General features: G+C 40.6%; 1 protein-coding gene and 1 non-coding gene across 2 annotated transcripts in view; one reads left to right on the top strand and one right to left on the bottom strand.

Annotated features, from left to right (window-relative positions):
* The window catches only part of LOC138894169 (uncharacterized), a 91,785-nt gene that overhangs the window by 26,205 nt on the left and 44,427 nt on the right, over window positions 1-21,153 (bottom strand). The gene's annotated exons all lie outside the window — the stretch shown is intronic.
* LOC117281503 (small nucleolar RNA R71) lies at window positions 3,332-3,438 on the top strand. The gene has a single exon (XR_004512134.1). It is a non-coding gene; the product is annotated as a small nucleolar RNA R71 (small nucleolar RNA).

Here is a 21,153-nt window from a genome sequence, read left to right as displayed (position 1 = left end):
GTTGGTTTGGTATGTTTCGACATTAGTTTTGAAAGTTAGAAGTTCATAAGTTCATTAGGCTTGAATCGATGCGCGATTCATGGTTTTAGTGTTGTTTGATGTGATTTGACGCTTTGAACGAGTTCGTATGATGTTTTAAGACTTGTTGGTATGTTTGGTTATGGTCCTGGAGGCCTCGGGTGTGATTCGGTCCATGTTCGGCACATTTTAGAACTTGAAGACTGCTGATTTTTGCTAGTGTTGGTTTCCTTATATGCGATCGCGAGTGGAGGATCACGATCGCGAATAGTATTTTGGGCATCTGGGGATTTTGTTCTATGCTATCGCGAGATGAGGTCTGCAAGCGCGGATCTTTGGCTTTCAGTGCATCACGAACGCGTGAAGGGGGTCGCGTCCGCGAAGAAGGAAATGAGGGGACTGGGGGTCACACGAATTGTTCATCGCGATCGCGTAGGTTTGCGAAGTCCGTGAGTCACATTCGCATCCATGAAGTGTAATCTTGGCAGCATGTGGATTTGTGCTTCGCGATCGCGAAGCATTTCCCGCGATCGCGAAGAAGAGCATCTGGGAAGACTTTTAATTATAAAAAATGAGGGTTAGAGTTATATTTCATAATTGGACTTTGGGAGCTAGGATTGAGGCGATTCTTGGAGGGACTTTCAAGGAATTGATTGGGGTAAGCGATTATAACTCGGATTTGGTTAATATACATGAATATATCATTTTTTAATAATTTAATTAGTGTTTTGGGTTTGAAAATCTGGGGAAAATTGTAGAAACTTCATTGACTTTAATTTGAGGACTTGAAGGTCGAATAAGTGTTCGAATTTTATAAATTTTGTTGGATTCCGAGGCGTGGGCCCGGGTTGACTTTTTGAGTTGACTTTTTGACTTTTGCTTAAGAACTTAGCTTTATCATATGGAATTGATTCCTATAGCTTGTGTTGATTGTATCGAGTTGTTTGTGGCTAGATTTGAGTCGTTCAGAGGCCGATTCGCAAGGAAAGGGCTTGTTGGAGTAGAGATTTGCTCAGTTTGAGATAAGTAACACTTCTAAACTTAGTTCTGATGGTATAAATTCCTGAATTACGTGTTATGTGGTTGGTGTTGAGGTGACGCACATGCTATGTGACAGGTGCTTGGGCGTGCACCGTAGAAATTGTGACTCGGTCGATTCCGTAAAACTGTGTAGTCAAATAATCTTGTTATTATCCATATATTCTCCATGTGTTAGAGAAATTGAGTTGTGATTCATGTTAAAAATCATGCTTAGGCCATATGCTAGTACTGTTGGAACCCACAGAGGTCGTGTTGCTGTTGAATTACTTGCTTAATTTGCAATTATGTACTGAGTCACATCTATCATTTGCATATCATATCTTAGCCACTATTGCCATATATTGATACATCATATCATCATTGTTTGGGCTGATTGTCATGATATTCGTCAGCCCGAGAGACTGGAGAGATTGATGATTGTGAGGATATTTATGGGATCGGGCTGCACGTCGCACCATGCTTTATTGATTCATGCATGATTGGCTTATTTTAGTGCTTGGGCAGGATCCGCCCCTCCAGAGTCTGACTTACAAACAGTGAGCGCAGGTACCTACTAAGTGCGAGTGTGAGTACCAAGTGCGAATGTCGAGTGCGAGTGCCAAGTGATTGGGAGGACTGAGTGACTGTGAGGTAAAAGTGGTTGTGAGGTCAGAGTGACTATGAGGAATGAGTGACTGTGAGAATTGAGTGAATGGGAGGACTGAATGAATTAATACTCCGAGGGTATGCATATGATTTTTATCATTGTGTTGCCTTACAGTTGGCATGCATAATTGACATGTAGATATAAAGATGTATCATTCCTCATTTCAGTCACACTTGGTATATTTTATCTGTTTTGATCTTAAACTATTGAACATGAAAGCATGTCTACATTTTCTGTACTGTTAATTATGTATTTGGACTGTACCTGTTGAGATCGTCATTGCTTTCATCCCAAGGTTAGTCTTGTTACTTATTGAGTACATTGGGTCGGTTGTACTCATACTACATTTTACACTTCTTGTGCAGATCCAGGTACTTGCGGGTACGGCGACTGCTAGCTATTGGAGCTTTATCCGTCAGAGACTATTGAGGTAGCTGCCTTGGAGTCCGTAGACCTTGACTCTCCTTCTTTTCATTTACTTGTACTGTTCTATCTTTCTAGACAATGTTCTTAGCAGTCAAACTATGTTGTCATTTAGATATTGATGTACTCAGTGACACCCGAATTTTGGGGGAATATTTTATTGAGTCGCGGTATTTTCGTATAAGTATTTATGAGATTTTACTCTTAAGTTTATTTTATTATGTTTCCAAACTTAAAGATTCATGGTTTATTATGATTGCCGGCTTGCCTAGTTTTGCGATAGGCGCCATCACAACATGTGAGATTTGGGTCATGACACCTGCCTGTGTTCCTCATTTTTTTTTTTAGCTTCCACCTCCGGTTGAGGTATCAATCTTTCAAAAACTTCTTTAGGCACATATTTTTTAGGAGGCACCTCCTCTAATGCTTTCCCACTTCTTAGATTAATTGCTTGTACTTGCTCAATGGGATTTGGCTAAGTATCTCTTTGGAATGCTCCAGTAGGTCATGTATTTTATTGTGCAGCTAACTACCCAATCTGCCTTTCTAATTTTTAAAATCAGTCCTCAACTGCTGGTTGTATGTTCGAAGTTGCTGGTTGTCAATTAACAGCTTTTTCAACATATCATTGGTGCTTTCTTCTACCTATTGTGGTGGCCTTTGGGGCTGATTGTAGTTTCCTTGGGGTCTTTATTGATTTTGACTAGCCTGATTTCCACCCCATGAGAAATTCGAGTGGTTCCTCCAGTTGAGTTTATAGGTATTCCCGTATTGTGCATTTTGGTTCATTGGACCTCTACTCCAATGGCCCACACAATAAATGGATTCTGGATTCACCGGATAGTGGTAACTCGCGTGGCCTTCTCTACAAATTTCACAACATATGGCCATCCTCTGAACCTACTGCATATGATGCCCTTGATCCATTGCTATCTTAGCCACTTGGTTGGTTAGTTTAGAAATTTCTGCTCGCACGGCTGACATCTCATCTAGTTCAAGTGTACCTGCTGCTTTCTGTTTTATGATCCTTCTTGGTTCACCCTCGCCTTTCCAGTTATGATCGTTTGCAATGAAATTGTCAGCAGATTCTGAATCTAAGTGTTTGGCTTTTGCATGAAACTTCCTCTACAAGCTGAGTTTAGATTTAATTTGGAGGTCTCGTCAGACCCATCTACAAAAGTATGTCCCAACACCTCATCAATCTGACAATGATGTGGGCAGTCTCTGAGTAGTTTCTTGTATCTTTCCCAAGATTGACGAAGAGTCTCACCATCTTGTTGTTGAAACCCAAGAATCTGACTCCTTAACGACTTTGTCCTCTTAGTGGAAAAAAAACTTGATTATGAATTTTTCGTGCTAGATCATCCCAAGTGTGGATTGAGTTTACGGGCTCCTTCGGCAACCATTCTTTAGATTTCCCCAGTATTGAAAAGGGAAACAATGTCAGTTTGACACAGTCCTTGGAAACGTTCAGATAATTATAAGTATCCATAATTTCCAGAAAGTTCTGAATGTGCAGTTGCGAATCTTCATGAGATAGTCCCACATACTGCCATGTGGACTGAATCAGCTGCACTATGTACTATTTGAGCTCAAAGTGACTCGTGATATCCGGCTTCACAATAGCTTGAGTCATATTAGCAAGATTAGGCCTTGCGGCCTCTTTCACTGGTCGCTCTTCATTTTCTGTCATCTCGATTGAGTGTGGTTGGACTACGATGCCAACTCTGCAATTCTTGTTCTTGTTTCCGCCTCTCTCCTTAACGTGTGGGAGAGTCTTTCGGGTTTAGGATCAAAAGGCAGAAGATTGTTCAAACTTTTACTTATTCTTAGCATTCAGCGTGAACAAATGTAGAGTCAGAAATATCAAAACAAATTAAATATAGAACAAAAACAAATAAAAAGCTTATTTTGGCAACGACGCCAAAAAATTGTTGCAGCCAAATGCACACGCAAGTATACGCTGTTGTCAAGTAATAAAGTGACTAAAATTCGGATGTCGAACCCACGAGGATTTGTGATTAACTATTAACTAAATTAGACTATCCTAGTTATCTAAACAAGAATTAAACCTAGAAGTGTTTAATTCTAAACTAATTAAAATAAAGAAAAACAAATAGTGAACTTTGAATATGTAATAAAAATGATCTAGGGCTATGGGCTATCTAACAATCCTATTGTATTTTTCGATTGAATTGACTAATTAATTTATTCGGTTTATTGGTTGACAGGACTGATATTGCTCATAAGAATCTATCTGAGTTCTTACTCGCCTATTCAAGCTAACCTAGTGCCTATATGTTTATAGAGTTAGAATCAACAAGAATGCATTCACAATTCCCGTATAATAACCAAGCAAGACAATTAGAATATGTCTCTCCTAACCGCGAATCCGTTCCCCGATGCCCGGTTTCAAGAACTTGCTCTATTTAATCCTATAAATTAAAACAACATTACAAAAATAATAGAAAAATAAAATAAACAAAAATAAAAGATAGCAATAAACCCGAGTTACCTCCCAACAAGCACCTAATTTAACGTCGTGGCATGACGTGAACCACTTTTTCCTCCACCTTGAACTTATGAATTGTACTCCTAACAGGGCATCAAGTCAGCGGCTATGCTCCTTTGGTAGGGCTACAAAGATAACCATGCCAAATAATAAAATTTTTACTCTGCACTTCTCGGCCTTTAGATGAGGAATGTAATTTTTGCTTTTTGGAACAACAAATTCAATAATATAGGCACTCTCATCCTCACCCTTTGAATCCCCCACAGGCTCAGATGGCTCAATTGCTATCTTACTATCTAAGCACAATGTGGAAAAATGATTGGAATGAGGTCTAATGCGACCTAACTCATTAATTTTACTACTATTTACATCCCCATATATACACACACTCAAGTTTCCAAAAGTAATGTTATCTATTCCCTCACATGACTCTAGAGCGCTCTTCTCAATATTGGCATCATCAACAAAAATATGGTCTAATGATTGATCTTCTCATTTTAGCTCCTCAATTTGGTCTAGAAGATTTTTTTCTGTTTCACACAACTCATCATTAAATTGTTGGGAATTATACGCATTAACAAATGTACTCAAATCTGCATCCAAGTTATACATAGCCAAGACAAACATGTCAATTTCTTGTGCAAGATCAACTCTCTCCTTAGACCAATAATTCACCAACATTATTAGTAAACAATGTTGTTCAGCATATTCCTTTAATCGAGAATATCAGTCCCAATACCAACCTTTACTCCCATATTCAAATTCAGATTCCCAATAGGTCAGGCCATGACAAGCCCAAAAATACGGCCCATAAGAGTCATCTGTCAATCAAGCGTCTTCATCAATAACCTTACCTCTGTATATTTTATCCCTAGATGTCATGTTGAGAAAACTAGAAACACACTAAGAGAAAAATCAAATAGTTATAAAAATAAAATATTTACAAAAAGAAAAAAAAACTTGTAAAGATAAAAGTAAAAGTCTAATCTAGAAAAATAGCTAATTTCTATGTCCCCGACAACGGCGCCAAAAACTTGTTTCTCCCAAATGCACACACAAGTATACATGGCCGTACAAGTAATATAGGATTGTAAGTCCAGGTATCATACCCACATGAACTTGTAATTAATTATTTACTAAATTAAACTAAGACAATTAATCTATTCAAGCGATTTTATAAAGTATAAATATTTAACTAAAACTAATCTAGAGTAACAAACTAAGCAATTACAGAAAATAAGTCCGCAAGCTTAGAGACGAATTCAATGGGAGAAAATATTCCAGAGCTATGGGTTAGCTAATAATCCCGTCGAGTTTTCCACTTAAATTTTCTAATTAATTAATCTGAATTATTGATTGACAGGGTTAATATTACTCGTAGTATTCTCCCGAAGTACTACTCGCCTATTCAAGCTAACCTAACACCTATATTCCTAAGGAATTAGGATTAACAAGAATGCATTAATAATTTTTGTATAGTAACCAAGAAAGGCGATTAGGTATATGTCTATCCTAACCGCAAATCCGTTCCCGATACTGAGGTTCAAGATCTCGCTCTACTCAATCTTAAATGCAATCTAAAATTCCCTCTCCTGAGTTCAATCCTTTATTCATAGATAGTATTCAATTGGTGATCAAGCAATCAAATAATTAAGCGCAAGATTTAATAAATAAACTAATATGATAAAATAATAAGAACAAATCAAGTTTCAAACTACAGCGTTCATGTAGCACCCACAACTCTAGAACTAATAAACTATGCGATTAATGGAACAGAAGAGAAGAAAAACTAGTTAGAAGCCCCATCCCAGACGTGGTTTTCGTTCTCCCCTCCAAAGTGGTGTGTTCTCCTCCCAAAAATATGTTTAGACTTCTTTTTATACGAGTTGGGGGTGTGTAGGGCCGTCAAAACCTTGTCCCGAGCAAAATAGGATAGTGTCCCGTCACCCAGAGTTCAGGGTAGCCCTGGCGCTGGTCTGTTGGCCAAAATTTTCAAATCTGTAAACTGCGCCACGGTTAACACGATGCACTACACAGGGCGCTACACTGGCCCTTTTTTCGTTTTGTTCCCTTTTTGCTTCAAATCGTGCACTTTCGTCCCACATTGTCTCCAGGTGACTCCTACACATAAAAATACTATGAATTAGAATAATCATTACATTCCACATCAAAAAATCTATGAAACATAAGTAAAATGTGAGGTAATATGCATATAAATATACATACTTTAAGCCGAACATCAAAAGTACAAAAGTCTATTAACGTCTCATGTAGATTCAATGTGTATCATATAAAATAATTACAATAATATATAAAATTTTAGTTTTATCTTGCATACGCATTTAAAGTTTTTTTTTATAAAAATTACATTTACTTAATTAAAAATTATTTGTTGGTAATATTTTAGTGACACGGAACTTGAGTTCCATTGATTGGATATTATTTCACTTATTTCACGAATGATGTTAATGATATATGTTCTCTTTTAGTGTAACGACCTGACCAGTCGTTTCGAGAGTTATAGCCCTGTTTTCCCCATTTCTGCTTCCTTTTGTGCTTTTCAACTATATTATGTTATATCGGGCTGTTGGTTCGGGTCCGGGGTGGTTTCGGAGTGGATTAAAATACTTAGTCTCTAAAGTAGAAGCTTAAGTTGGAAAAGTCAACCGAATGTTGACTTATGTGTAAACGGTCTCAGATTCAGATTTTTATGGTTTGGTTAGCTCCGTTATGTGATTTTGGACTTAGGAGTGCATCCGGAATGTGATTTGGATGTTCGTAATAGAATTAGGCTTGAATTGGCGAAAGTTGGAAATTTGGTGATTTTGGTCGACAGTGGAAAATTTGATATCGGGGTCGAAATGGAATTCCGGAAGTTGGAGTAGGTTTTTGGTGTCATTTGTGACGTGTGTGTAAAATTTGAGGTCATTCGGACGTGATTTGGTTGGGTTCGACATCGAATGTCGAATTTGGTAGTTTAGAAGTTCTTAGGCTTGAATCCGAGGGTAATTTGGTGTTTTGAGTGATTCGAAGGCTCGACTAAGTTTGTATATTGTTATATGACTTGTTCGTATGGTTGGTTGAGGTCCCGAGGGGCTCGTGGTGATTCCGGGTGATTAACGGATTGTTGAAGTTGGAAAAATGCAGCTGAAGCTGCTGCTACTGGTATCTCTGCACCTACGGAGGGGGAGGCGCAGGTACGAGGGCGCAGAAGCGCTTGGAGAAGTCGCAGATACGGGAAAGGCTAAGGTGGGCTAGAAGCGCAGGTGTGAGGAAGCTATCGCATCTGCGAGCCCGCAGGTGCGAGACCTGGGGCACAGATGCATAGGGGAGGAAAATGATTGGCTTCGCAGATGCGGAGAATTATACGCAGGTGCGCAATCGTAGGTGCGAAATGTTGGCCGTAGATGCGGAACCTGGGATCTTGAGTGAGTTCCACTCCTGCGATGGAAATTCCGCAGGTGCGGCATCGCAGAAGCGGAAATAGGGGCCGCAGGTGCAATATTGCTGGGCAGAAAAGCTCCAGCTCGAGGTTTTGTCTTTCATTTTTGATTTTTGGACTTGAGAAACTTGGGAGAGAGGCAATTTTTCTAAGGTTTTCAAGGAGCAACGTTGGGGTAAGTGATTCTAACCCATAATGGTAAATTCCCTGAATCTATGGCTTTGTTCATCATTTAATTAGTAGGAGTTTTGAAGTGAAATAAGGGGTTAGGGCTTGGGATTTTGGAGAGAGTAATTTAAGGATTTGAGGGACCAAATGATGTCGGATTTTGATAAATTTCATATGTATGGACTCGTGAGTGAATGAGCTTTCAAGTTTGGTAATTTTTGTCGGATTTCGAGGCGTGGGCCTAGGGGCCGGGTTTGAGTGAATTTTGGGATTTGGCCTATAAATTGGTATTTTCCTTGTGGGATTCATTCCTTTAGCTCATATTGATCATATTTTATTGCTCGTTGCTAGATTCAGGTCATTTGGAGGCCGGTTCGAGAGGAAAGAGCATTCCAGAGTAGGAGTTCTACGTTGTTGAGGTAAGTAATAGTTTTAAATCTAGTTTTGAGGGTATGAAACCCGGAGTTTGGTATGATATGACTGTTTGGAGGTGGCACCCATGACAGGTGATGGGCGTGTGGGTGTACGCCGTGAGGGATAGAGACTTGGTCCGTCCCGAAAGACTGTGAAGTCTAATAGCCTTTAATTGTGTTTATATGCATTCCTCTCTACTAGAACTTGATTGTTTTCTTGTTAGAAATCATGCTTAGGCTATATTCCTGCTCATGGTAGTTATACTCAGTCATAGTGATTCTTGTACATGTTTACCTCAGTCTCTGTTATTTGTTTTCCCTGATGATATACTGTAACACTTTGATTTAGGCTATTTTACCTTTCTTTATTGAGAGCTGTGAGACTAGAGAGGTTCATGACTGAGTAAGGCCGATGGCCTGGTTGTGAGGTATTGTTATATGGCACGTGAGTTGTCCGTGCAGATCCTTATGTTTATACTATGGCACGTGAGTTGTCCGTGCAGCACGTGAGTTGTCCGTGCGGATCCAGATATGATATTATAGCACGTGAGTTATCCGTGCAACACGTGAGTTATCCGTGCGGATTAGCGCTTGGGCTATAGGAGCCCCTCATGAGTCTGAACACCCCCAGTGAGCGCAGGTACCTATTGAGAGTGTGTGTTGAGGGCTGAGAGACGAGAGTGTGAGCTGTTGAGATGGGTTGAGTGACTGCTGCCTTGAGAGGCTGTACTTGCTTTTATTTATTGTTGTACTCAGTTGTTATCTGTTGTTGTTGTGAAATTTCTAGAAGATTCATATCTGTTTTACATGAGCGCGAACTGATTTGAGTTATACCACATGATTTGAAAGCATGTTCACTCTTTATTGAAAACTTTTAAAATGAACTGTACTGTATAGCTCATCACTGCTTCTCAGTTCCTTATTTATTTCTGTTACTTTCTGAGTTGGTTGTACTCATGCTACACCCTAAACTTCATGTACAGATCCAGGTATGTTTGATCACGAAGGTCGTTGAGTTTGGGCGCGATCGAGTACCAGAGACAACGAGGTAGCTGCCGGCGTCTGCAGGACCTTGTCTCTCCTTCTATATTTCTTTCTGTCTTGTATTGATACTTAGACACTGGTTATATTAGTTTGGTTATCTAGATGCTCATGACTTAGTGATACCCCGATGTCGGGCTATTTTTCCGCACTTATATTTTATTTGGGTTTTACCCCGTATTTATGAGAAACTCCGGTTATTTTAAATGTCTTAATTCACTTCTATTAAATTTTGAAAGTGTTTTGGAAAGGTCGGCTTGCCTAGTACCACGATAGGCGCCATCACGACGGGTTAGGTTTTGGGTCGTGACATTTATTATTTTGATGACTTGATTATAATACTATAATTATAATTAAATTATTATTAAATTCTATTATTAGTATAGAAAAGTAAATTTTATGATTTTAAATCCAAAACGTTAGGGCTTTCTTCGAAAAAATAAAAGGCTTATATTTGAAATTTGCCTCAATATCTCGTGCTACAGAATTATGCGAAATTGATTGTTTTTTTATTGTCTTCTTTATTTATGTTAAACAATTTAAATAAGAAAGAATTTAGTGAGGAAATAGACTCAACATGCATTTCATGATTAAGGAAATGATGAGGGGTATTAACTTAGTAGTAAATAAGTATATATAAAGTAAAACTCTAATTGATTTAAAGTTTTAATTTTAAAAAAGAAAAATTTAAGAAGTAAAATTTTAGTTGATTTTACAATGTCCAATGTAGAATCTATTTTTAAAGGGTAAAAAAAAGGCGAATAATATTTCACTAAGGGGTTTGGTACTTTTAATATAGTATAGATAGATCTAGATGACACTATTATGAGTCAAATAAATAAATGATTCCTTTTTTTGGCGTTGTTTGAAATTTGTCCTCATGTTTAAAAACTTTGTAAACATAGATCTAGCGATTGTCACAACCCAAAATTCCAATCTGCCATGATGGCGCCTAACACATTACTAGGCAAGCCGACAATCACATAACAACTACGCATTTGAATTTAAAACATAATTCAATAAGCTTAACAGCGGAAGATCTCATATATAACTGATAAAAACAACTCTTACTCAACTATATCCATCCTAAAATCCTGGTGTCACCGAGTACATGAGCTACTAAGTGTCAACATAGTCTGAGACTCTAGTACAACTGTCTGAGAAAAATAGAACAGTACTAAATAAGATGAAAATAAGGAGATAGGTTTGCGGGTGTCATAACAACTACCTCATAGTCTCCGAGCAGGTACTAGCACTAGATCCAGCAATCACCGCGTCCAGATGTACCTGGATCTGCACACGAAGTGTAGAGTGTAGTATAAGTACAACCAACCCAATGTACTCAATAAGTAACAAGACTAACCTTGGGCTGAAAGCAGTGACAGCTCAGAAGGATACAGTCAAAACCAAAATAATGACAACACTTATATAGCAAAGAAAATGACTGTAATAACTCAGAGTAATTTCCATATTCGGCTCATTCACAGTACAAAAATTTAGGAATGCTTTAAAGTTCAATAATTTAAGCCCAACACTGATAAAATATGCCAATTACAACTAGCATGAGGAATGTTACATCTCTATGTCTACATGTCAAATATGCATGTCAAATGTAATGTATCATAATAATAATCTCATGTACTCTCACTCTCAGAGTACTCAATCTGTCTATCTCAAACTCCAACTCATCACATACAATCGCTCAGCATTGTACGGGTGCCTAGCATCTATGCCCCTCACCAAAGAACGTGTATATAAATCATTGTGCCCGCGCTCACTGTTGGTATGTCAAACTCCGGAGGGGCGGATCATGCCCAAGTGCTAATATAAAGCCTATAAGGCCTGCTGCGGCTTGCAGCCCGATCCACAATAATAAATAAGCCAATAAGGCATGCTGCAACGTGCAGCCCGATCCATAATAATAATAATAATAAAGCCAATATGGCTTGTTGTGGCATGCAGCCTGATCCACAATGACACTCACAACACGGCTCTCAGGCCCGCCTCTGTCACCAATCTCTCAAGTCTCATGACTCACAACCTCGTACTACTCAGCCCAAAAAATAATAATATGTGATGTAAAAGTGAATGATAACAGAGACTAAGATATGATATGCAAATGACGGATCATGACTAATCACATAATTGCAATTTAAGAAGATAACTCAAAACAACAGAAAGAACCTCACTAGGCCTCAACAGAATAAGCACATAGCCTAAACATATTTTTCTAACATGAATTACAATCCAATTATTCTAACAAGTAAGGATTTCACAGATAGAACAAGACTTGCTAACAACACAGTCCAAAAGAATCAACCATATCATACCACGGTGCACGCCCACATGCCCATCACCTAGCATGTGCGTCACCCTAACACAAATCATATAACATGTTTTCCAGGGATTTATAACCTCAATTCCAAGTTTAGAAGTGTTACTTACCTCAAAGTGCGCAAATTAATGCTCCAACAAACCCTTGCCTCGCGAATCGGCCTCCGATCGACTCGAATCTAGTCACAAATAACTTAATATAATCAATACAAGCTATAAGAATCGATTCCATACGATAAAGCTAAGGTATTTAACCAAATTCAAAAAGTCAACCCAAAATGTCAACCGCGGGCTCATGCCTCGAAAACCGACAAAATTGACAAAATCCGATCACCCATTCAATAACGAGTCTAACCATACAAAAATCATCCAATTTCGACCACAAACCAAAACTCAAAACCCCAAATCTTACTCTCCAATATATAGACCGCAAATCCCCCAAATTTCACCTCAAATACACATAATCTAGGTGTAAACATCAATGGGTGTTCAATATTAATGGACAAAAGTGATGAAAAGTTGCTTACCTTTTGAAATATAGTGAAATCCCTCTCAAAAATCTCCACAAGCCGAGCTTCCAAAGTCCAAAAATGAGAGAAATCTCCAAACCCTCGATTATATCATTCTGTCCAGCATTCCTGCTTCTGCGGGCTCACAAGTCACATATTCATTTCTGCGAAATTTCATTAACCTTCCCGACCAGCCGCTTCTGCGGCCAAGTCCTGCTTTTGCGGTCCAAGTCCCGCACCTGCGGAATCCTTCTGCTTTCGCGATTCCATCGCTCCAGACCAAAATCCACATCTCTGGCTCGCAAATGCGGAATCAACTTCGCACATGTGACCACTGCCCAACACAACTCAAGACTGCATCTGCGACCCCATGGCTGCTTCTGCGGTCCACACCTGCGGCCAATTCCTCGCAGGTGTGGTTGCACCAGAACTGGATATAATAGAATTTCCATATGTCCAAAATTCAATCCGATTTCAACCCGAATCACACCCTAGGCCTCCGGGAGCCCATCCAAACAAACCAACACATCCTAAAACATGATACGAACTTAGTCGAAGCCTCAAATCACATCAAACAACATCAAAAATCGAATCGCACCCCAATTCAAGCCTATTGAAACTAATGGATTTCCAACTTATAAAACCAATGTCGAAACCTATCAAACCAATTCCGATTGACCTCAAATTTTGCACACAAGTCATAAATGACACAACAGACCTATTCCAACTTTTGGAACCAAAATTCGGGGCCGGTATTAATAAAGTCAACTCTCGGTCAAACTTCTCAACCTTCCAAAGCCTCAACTTTCCAACTTTCACTAATTCAAGCCAAAACGACCTACGGACCACCAAATATATATTCCGACATACTCCTAAATCCAAAATCACCATAAAAAACTATAGTAACTATCAAAACTCCATTCCGAAGTCCTTTACTTATAAGTCAACATCCGGTCAACTCTTTCAACTTAAGCTTCCAACGTTGGGACTAAGTGTCCCAATTCACTCAGAAATATCCCCGGAACCAAACGAACCACCCTGACAAGTCACGTAACCACAAGTGAACATAGAATAAGAAATAAATAGGGGAACGGGGATAGAATACTCAAAATAACCGGCCAGGTCGTTATATTCTCCCCCTCTTAAACAAATATTTGTCCTCGAACGGGTCTAGAATCAAACCTGGAGTCTCAAATAGGTGTGGATAGCTGCTCTGCATCTCCCGCTCTATCTCCCAAGTAGCCTCCTCGACTGGATGGCCTCTCCACTAAACTTTTACAAAAGCTATATTTTTTTATCTCAACTTTCGAACATGCCGATCCAGAATGGCCACCGGCTCCACATCATAACTCAAATCTCCATCTAACTGGACCGTGCTGAAGTCTAAAACATGATATGGATCGCCATAATACTTTAAGAGCATAGAAACATCAAAACACTGGGTGAACACTCGATAGACTAGGTGGCAATTCAAGCTTGTAGGCCACCTCCTCAATCCTCTCGAGCACCTCAAAAGGGCCGATATACCGAGTGCTCAACTTGCCCTTCTTCCTGAACCTCATCACACCCTTCATGGGAGATACTCTAAGCAATACCTTATCTCCCACCATATATGCAACATCACAAACCTTCCGATTGGCGTAATTCTTTTGTCTAGACTATGCCATGCGAAGATGATCCTGAAATAACTTGACCTTTTCCAAGGCATCCGGAACCAGGTCCGTTCCTAACAATCTAGCCTCCCCCAGCTTAAACCAACCAACTGGAGATCGACACTGCCTCCCATATAAGGCCTCATAAGGAGCCATCTGAATATTTGATTGGTAGCTATTGTTGTAGGCAAACTCTGCAGGCGGTAGAAATTGATCCCAAGAACCCCCGAAATCCATAACACAAGCACGTAGCATATCCTCCAATATCTAAATGGTGCGCTCGGAGTCTCCGTCCGTCTAGGGGTGGAATGTTGTACTTAATCAACCCGTGTGCCCAACTCTCGCTGCAATGCTCTCCAAAACTATGATGTGAATTGCATGCCTCGATCAGAAATAATGGACACTTCCACACCGTGAAGGTGAACAATCTCGTAGATATAGTTTCAGCCAACCGCTCTGAAGAATAGGTAGTCACGACCGAAATGAAATGTGCGGACTTAGTCAACCGATCCACTATCACCCAAATAGCATCGAATTTCTTCAAAGTCCGTGGGAGCCCAACAATGAAGTACATGGTGATACGCTCCCATTTCCACTCAAGAATCTCAAGTCAAGGAAAGCAAATGAAGGGAGGCATTACGGGCCGACTGCAAGAAAAGCAAAGCTTCGTAGACTCGGTCAAGTCGCTTATAAAATGCCGGCGACTATTTTCCACTTAATTAATAAGTGAAGGGGAGAGGGAAGTGAGGCTTAGCGAGCTTTATAAAGCCAACCACTACATAAGCGGTTCCGAATGTAACTGTGGATTTTCCTCTATCAGGAACCCGCCTTGGTTGACGAACATAGTTTATGTGCCGCTAATGTAGCGGCTTGTCGAGCATTTGATGTAAGGGTGCATGTAGAATACCAAAGGGAGTTATTCATGTTTAAGCAAGTTTCAATAATACCATTGTCATTGTTACAGATGTACGGGGTCGAGTAGTTTCTCGGTCCTCCGCCGGTACTTCTGGATTCAAAGGTACGAGAAGAGGAACACTGTTTGATGCTCAAACCGTAGCAGCAAACGTTATCCGTACAGTAGTGGATCAAGGTATGCAATGAGCAGAAGTCATAATAAAAGGTCCCGATCTCGGAAGAGATGCAGAATTACGAGTTATTCGTCGAAGTGGTATACTATTAACTTTCGTACGGGATGTAACTCCTATGCCACAAAATGGTTGTAGACCTCCGAAAAAAGATGTGTGTAGAACCGAACATTGAAGAAATCTCAAGAGAAATAAATGATTCGATGATCTAATCAAATAATAGTACTATGGTTTGAGAGAAAGTAACAGTATCTACTCGGACACTACAGTGGAAGTGTGTTAAACCAAGAACAGACACTAAACGCCTTTATTATGGATGCTTTATTTTGTCTCCACTTATGAAAGGCCAAGCCGACACAATGGGCATTGCGATGCGAAGAGCGTTACTTGGAGAAATAGAAGTGCATGCACGCGATGATCAAACACGGCTTTGCCAGCTGCCTATGATAGGAAAAGGAAAACTTGATCAGATAGTTCGTGTGGGGAATTTCCCACCACGCCTTTGATCTTTCCCTTGTTGTATAGGTAAAGCTAGAAGAGCAATGCCCCAACATCATTTATGCATCTAATGAACAATGTGTTCTAGCAATATCTTGATTCATTTGTCATAGTATTTATTGATGATATCCCGGTGTACTCACGTAGCCAGGAGGAGCATGCACAACATCTGAGAATTGTACTACAGAGGTTGAGGGAGGAGAAACTTTATGCCAAGTTCTCTAAGTGTGAGTTCTAGCTCAGTTCAGTGGCATTCTTCGGACATGTGGTGTCCAGTGAGGGTATCAAGGTAGATCCAAAGAAGATTGAGGAAATTTAGAGTTGGCCAAGACCGTCTTCAGCTACCGAGATTTTGAGTTTTCTTAGCTTTGCATGGATATTATCACTGATTTGTGGAGGGTTTCTTGTCCATCGTTGCACCTTTGACTAGATTGACCCCAGAAGGGTGCTCCATTCAGGTGGTCGAATGAGTGTGAGGAGAGCTTTCAGAAGCTCAAGACTTTGACCACAACTCCAGTTCTAGTGTTACCTTCAGCATCAGGTTCATATACAATGTATTGTGATGCTTCTCGGATTGGTATTGGGTGTGTCTTGATGCAGGAGGGTAGGGTGATTGCTTATACTTCGCGCCAGTTGAAGCCTCATGAGAAGAACTACCATGTTCATGATTTAGAGTTGGCAGCCATCGTTCATGCATTGAAGATTTGGAGGCATTATCTCTACGGCGTGTATTGTAAGGTTTACAGATCACTGGAGTCTTTAGCACTTGTTCAAGCAAAAGGATCTGAATTTGAGGCAGGGAAGATGGTTGGAACTGTTAAAAGACTGTGATATTGCCATTTTGTATCATCCCGGGATGGCCAATGTGGTGGACGATGCCTTGAGTAGAAAGGCGGTGAGTATGGGCAGCCTTGCATACATTCCTGTTGGTGAGAGACCTCTTGCATTGGATGTTCAGGCTTTGGCCAATCAGTTTGTGAGGTTAGATGTTTCGAAGCCTAGTCGGGTTCTAGCTTGCGTGGTTTCTTGATCTTCCTTATATGATCGCATCATAGAGCGTCAGTATGGCGACCTCCATTTGCTTGTCCTTAAGGACATGGTTAAGCACAGTGATGCCAAGGAGGTTTCTATTGGGGATGATGGGGTGTTGCGGATGTGGGGTCAGATTTGTGTGCCCAATGTGGATGGGCTACGTGAGTTTATTCTTGAAGAGGTCCACAGTTCGCGGTATTCCATCCATCCAGGTGCCGCAAAGATGTACTAGGACTTGAGGCAGCACTAACAGTGGAGGAGGATGAAGAAAGACATAGTGGAATTTCTAGCTTAGTGCTTGAATTGTCAGCAGGTGAAGTACGAACATCAGAGGCTGGGCGGTTTGCTTCAGAGGCTTGAGATTCCTGAGTGGAAATGGGAGCATATCACCATGGACTTCGTAGTTGGGCTCCCACGGACTTTGAAGAAGTTTGATGCTATTTGGGTGATTGTGGACCGGTTGACTAAGTCCGCGCACTTTATTCCAGTTGGGACTACCTTTTCTTCGGAGCGGTTGGCTGAGATCTATATCCGTGAGATTGTTCACTTTTGCGGTGTGCCGGTGTCCATCATTTCAGATTGGGGCACGCAGTTCATATCACAATTTTAGAGAGTAGTGCAGCGGGAGTTAGGAACACGAGTTGAGTTGAGTACAACATTTTACCCTCAGATGGATGAACAACCCGAGTGCACCATTAAGATATTGGAGGATATGCTATGCTCTTGTGTCATGGATTTCGGGGGTTCTTGGGATTAATTTTTGCCGCTTGCATAGTTTGCCTTCAACAATAGCTACCAATCGAGCATTTAGATGGCTCTGTATGAGGCCTTGTATAGAAGGCAGTGTCGGTCTTCGGTTGGTTGGTTTGAGCCGGGTAAGGCTAGGCTATTGGGTACTGATGGTTCAGGATGCTTTGGACGAGGTTAAGTTGATTCAGGATCGGCTTTGCATGACATAGTCTAGACAAAAGAGTTACGATGATCGGAAGGTTCGTGATGTTGCCTACATGGTGGGGGAAAATGTATTGCTCAGATTTTCACCCATGAAGGGTGTTATGAGGTTCGGGAAGAAGGGCAAGTTGATCCCTCGGTATATTGGCCCTTTTGAGGTGCTTGAGAGGATTAGAGAGGTGGCTTACAAGCTTGCATTGCCACCTAGTCTATCGAGTGTCATCCAGTGTTTCATGTTTCCATGCTCCGGAAGTATTTCAGTGATCCATCTCATGTTTTGGACTTCAGCACGGTTCAGTTAGATGGGGATTTGACTTATGATGTGGAGCCCGTGGCAATTTTGGATCGGCGGGTTCGAAAGTTCAGGTCAAAGAATGTAGCTTCAGTGAAGGTGCAATGGAGAGGTCAGCTAGTCGAGGAGGCTACTTGGGAGACCTAGCGGGAGATGAGGAGCAGATATCCACACCCATTTGAGATCCCAGGTCTAATTCTAGACCCGTTCGAGAACGCACATTTATTTAAGAGGGGGAGAATGTAATGATCCGACCGGTTGTTTTGAGTATTTTAGCCTCGTTCCCCCATTTATTTCTTATTCCATGTTCGTGTTTTTTTATTTAACTTGTCGGGTTAGTTGGTTTAGTTTCGGGGATGTTTGAGAATGAGTTGGGACACTTAATCCCAAGGTTGGAAGCCTAAGTTGAAAGAGTTGACCGGATATTGACTTATGTGTAAATGACTCAGGAATGGAGTTTTGATGGTTCTGATAGCTTTGTATGGGGATTTTTGACTTAGGAGTGCATCCGGATTTTTATTTGGAGGTCCGTAGGTCATTTTGACTTGAATTGGCGAAAGTTGGAAAAATAGAAATTTGGGGAGTTGAGAAGTTTGACCGAGAGTTGACTTTATGGTTACTAGGATTGAATTTTGGTTTCGGAAGTTGGAATAGGTCCGTTGTGTCAATTATGACTTGTGTGAAAAAATTGAGGTCAATCGGAGTTGATTTGGCGTGTTTTGGCATTTGTTTTAGAAGTTGGAAGTTCAATAGTTCATTAGGCTTGAATTGGGATGCGATTCATTTTTTCGATGGTGTTTGATGTGATTTGAAGGTTCGACTAAGTTCGTATGATGTTTTAGGACTTGTCGGTATGTTCGAAGGTGGTCCCGGGGGGCCCGGGTGTATTTCGGATTGGGTTTGGTTTCCTTCATTGCATTTACGGAGGAAGTGCCACGATCGCGTAGAGTAGTTTGTGGCAGATGGAATTTTACTCTCCACGTTCGTGAAGTATGGGTCGCGATCGCTATGTTTGAGGAGATTATTAATCGCGAACGCGTAAGGGGGATCCCGTTCGCGTATAAGGAAGCGAGGTTGGGGCTAAGGCAAGCATTTGTTCTTCGCGATCGCGTGAGGAGGTCCTCGATCGCGTTGCTTCGAGTTCCTATGCATCGCATTCTTGGCTGGATTTTCACGTTTGCGAAGGTCATCTGTGAGGACAACATTCTTTTGTTCTTCGCGATCATGAGGGACTTTCCGCGATCGTGAAGAGAAATCACTGGGCAGCAGTGTTAAGTATCAAAATCGAGGGTTTGAACCCACTTCTCATATTTTAAGTTAGAGACCTCGGATTTGGGCGATTCTTGAAGGGATTTTCAAGGAGTTAATTGGGGTAAGTGATTCTAACTCGCATTTGGGTGTTATACATGAATCTATCATTTTTTTTACCATTTACTTAGTGTTTTGGGTTGGAAAATTGGGGAAATTTGTGAAACTTCATAGACTATAATTTGAAGATTTAAAGGTCAAGTTGAGATCGGAATTGAGTAATTTTGGTATGATTGGACTCGTTGTTGAATGAGTTTCAGATATTGTTAATTTTGTCAGATTCCGAGACGTGGGCCCGGCGTGACTTTTTGGGTTGACTTTTTTACTTTGGTTAAAGAACTTAGCTTTATCGAATGGAATTGATTTCTATAGCTAGTATTGATTGTATTAAGTTGTTTGTGGCTAGATTCGAGTCATTCGGAGGTCGATTCGCGAGGCAAGGGCTTATTGGAGTAGAGATTTGCACGGTTCGAGTTAAGTAACACTTTTAAACTTGGTTCTGAGGGTATGAATCCCGGAAATACGTGTTATGTGGTTGGTATTGAGGTGACGCACATGCTAGGTAACAGGCGTGCACTGTGGTAATTGTGACTCGGTTTTTTCTGTGGTATTGTGTAGTTCTCAGACCTTGTTGCTATTCATGAAATCCCTACGTGTTAGAGTAATTGAGCTGCAATCCATGTTAGTAGTCATGTTTAGGCTATATGCTTATTCTGTTGGGACCCACAAAGGTTATTTCTATTGTTGAATTATTTGCTTAAATCACAATTATGTACTCAGTCACATCCATCATTTGCATATCATATCTCAACCTCTGTTGTTATTTATTGTTACATCAGGTATTATTGTTTGGGCTAATTGGCATGAGATTTGTGAGCCCGAGAGACTGGAGAGATTGATGACTGAGTTGGGGCCTAAGAGTCGTGTTGTGAGTGAGTTTATGGATCGGGTTGCACGCCGAGGCAGGCCTTCTTAGCTTTATTGTCACGCCCTGACCTCGGGGAGCGCGACCGACGCTCAACCGAGATACCCCGGTTAAGCAAGCTTGCTAGATGCCTTTTACCCAACCTTGCCTATTAACAACGTAAGAATCAGTACTAGTGATAGACATGAGAAGAGTCAAGTGTTCCACATTCTTTTTCCATTATTAAGGATGTCCATTTATGATTTTCAAAATATTAGAAGTTTATAGATATGATGAAAAACATGTTTGCCCATATACCAACACTTACTAGTTTAATTCCCAACATCAAACACCATCCACAACCTGTCTACGGAGCTTCTAAGTACAACAGAAAACATGAAGCCCCGACGACAAGGCCCCGGCTATACCTCAAAACATAAAGTACATCGTCAAATGACATGAAGCCCGGAACAGAGTACCGCCCGCTGACGAACCACCTGCATCCATTGAAGATGCAGTGCCCCCGGCAAAAGGGACGTTCGTACATATGGAATAGTACTAGTATGTAAAGCTAAATGTCCTCTTTCAAAATAGAATGCCACTATAAGAAAGGGAAAACCATAGAAACAACAAGTCACAATAAACAATATCCAAATGCTTAGTTAAAACATAACAATTTTCAAAATACAAAAATAATATATATTTTTGGTTGGGAGATCATTAGCACTGATATACCACTATGTTTTTATCACGGAGTATCACACCCGATAGGCTAGGCTATCTCCCCACGAACAATGTGGTTTGACATGTAATGCGAAAAAAAGTGTTGCCAAGAGTAGTACCACCATGTGCGCAACATGGCGTCCGATCTCCACCCGATCGGC

This window comes from Nicotiana tomentosiformis, chromosome 6 (genome assembly GCF_000390325.3).
Source record: "Nicotiana tomentosiformis chromosome 6, ASM39032v3, whole genome shotgun sequence".
NCBI classification, from domain to species: domain Eukaryota; kingdom Viridiplantae; phylum Streptophyta; class Magnoliopsida; order Solanales; family Solanaceae; genus Nicotiana; species Nicotiana tomentosiformis.
The sequence above is the reverse complement of the archived record's forward strand: the minus strand, read 5'-3'. Positions and strand labels throughout refer to the sequence as shown.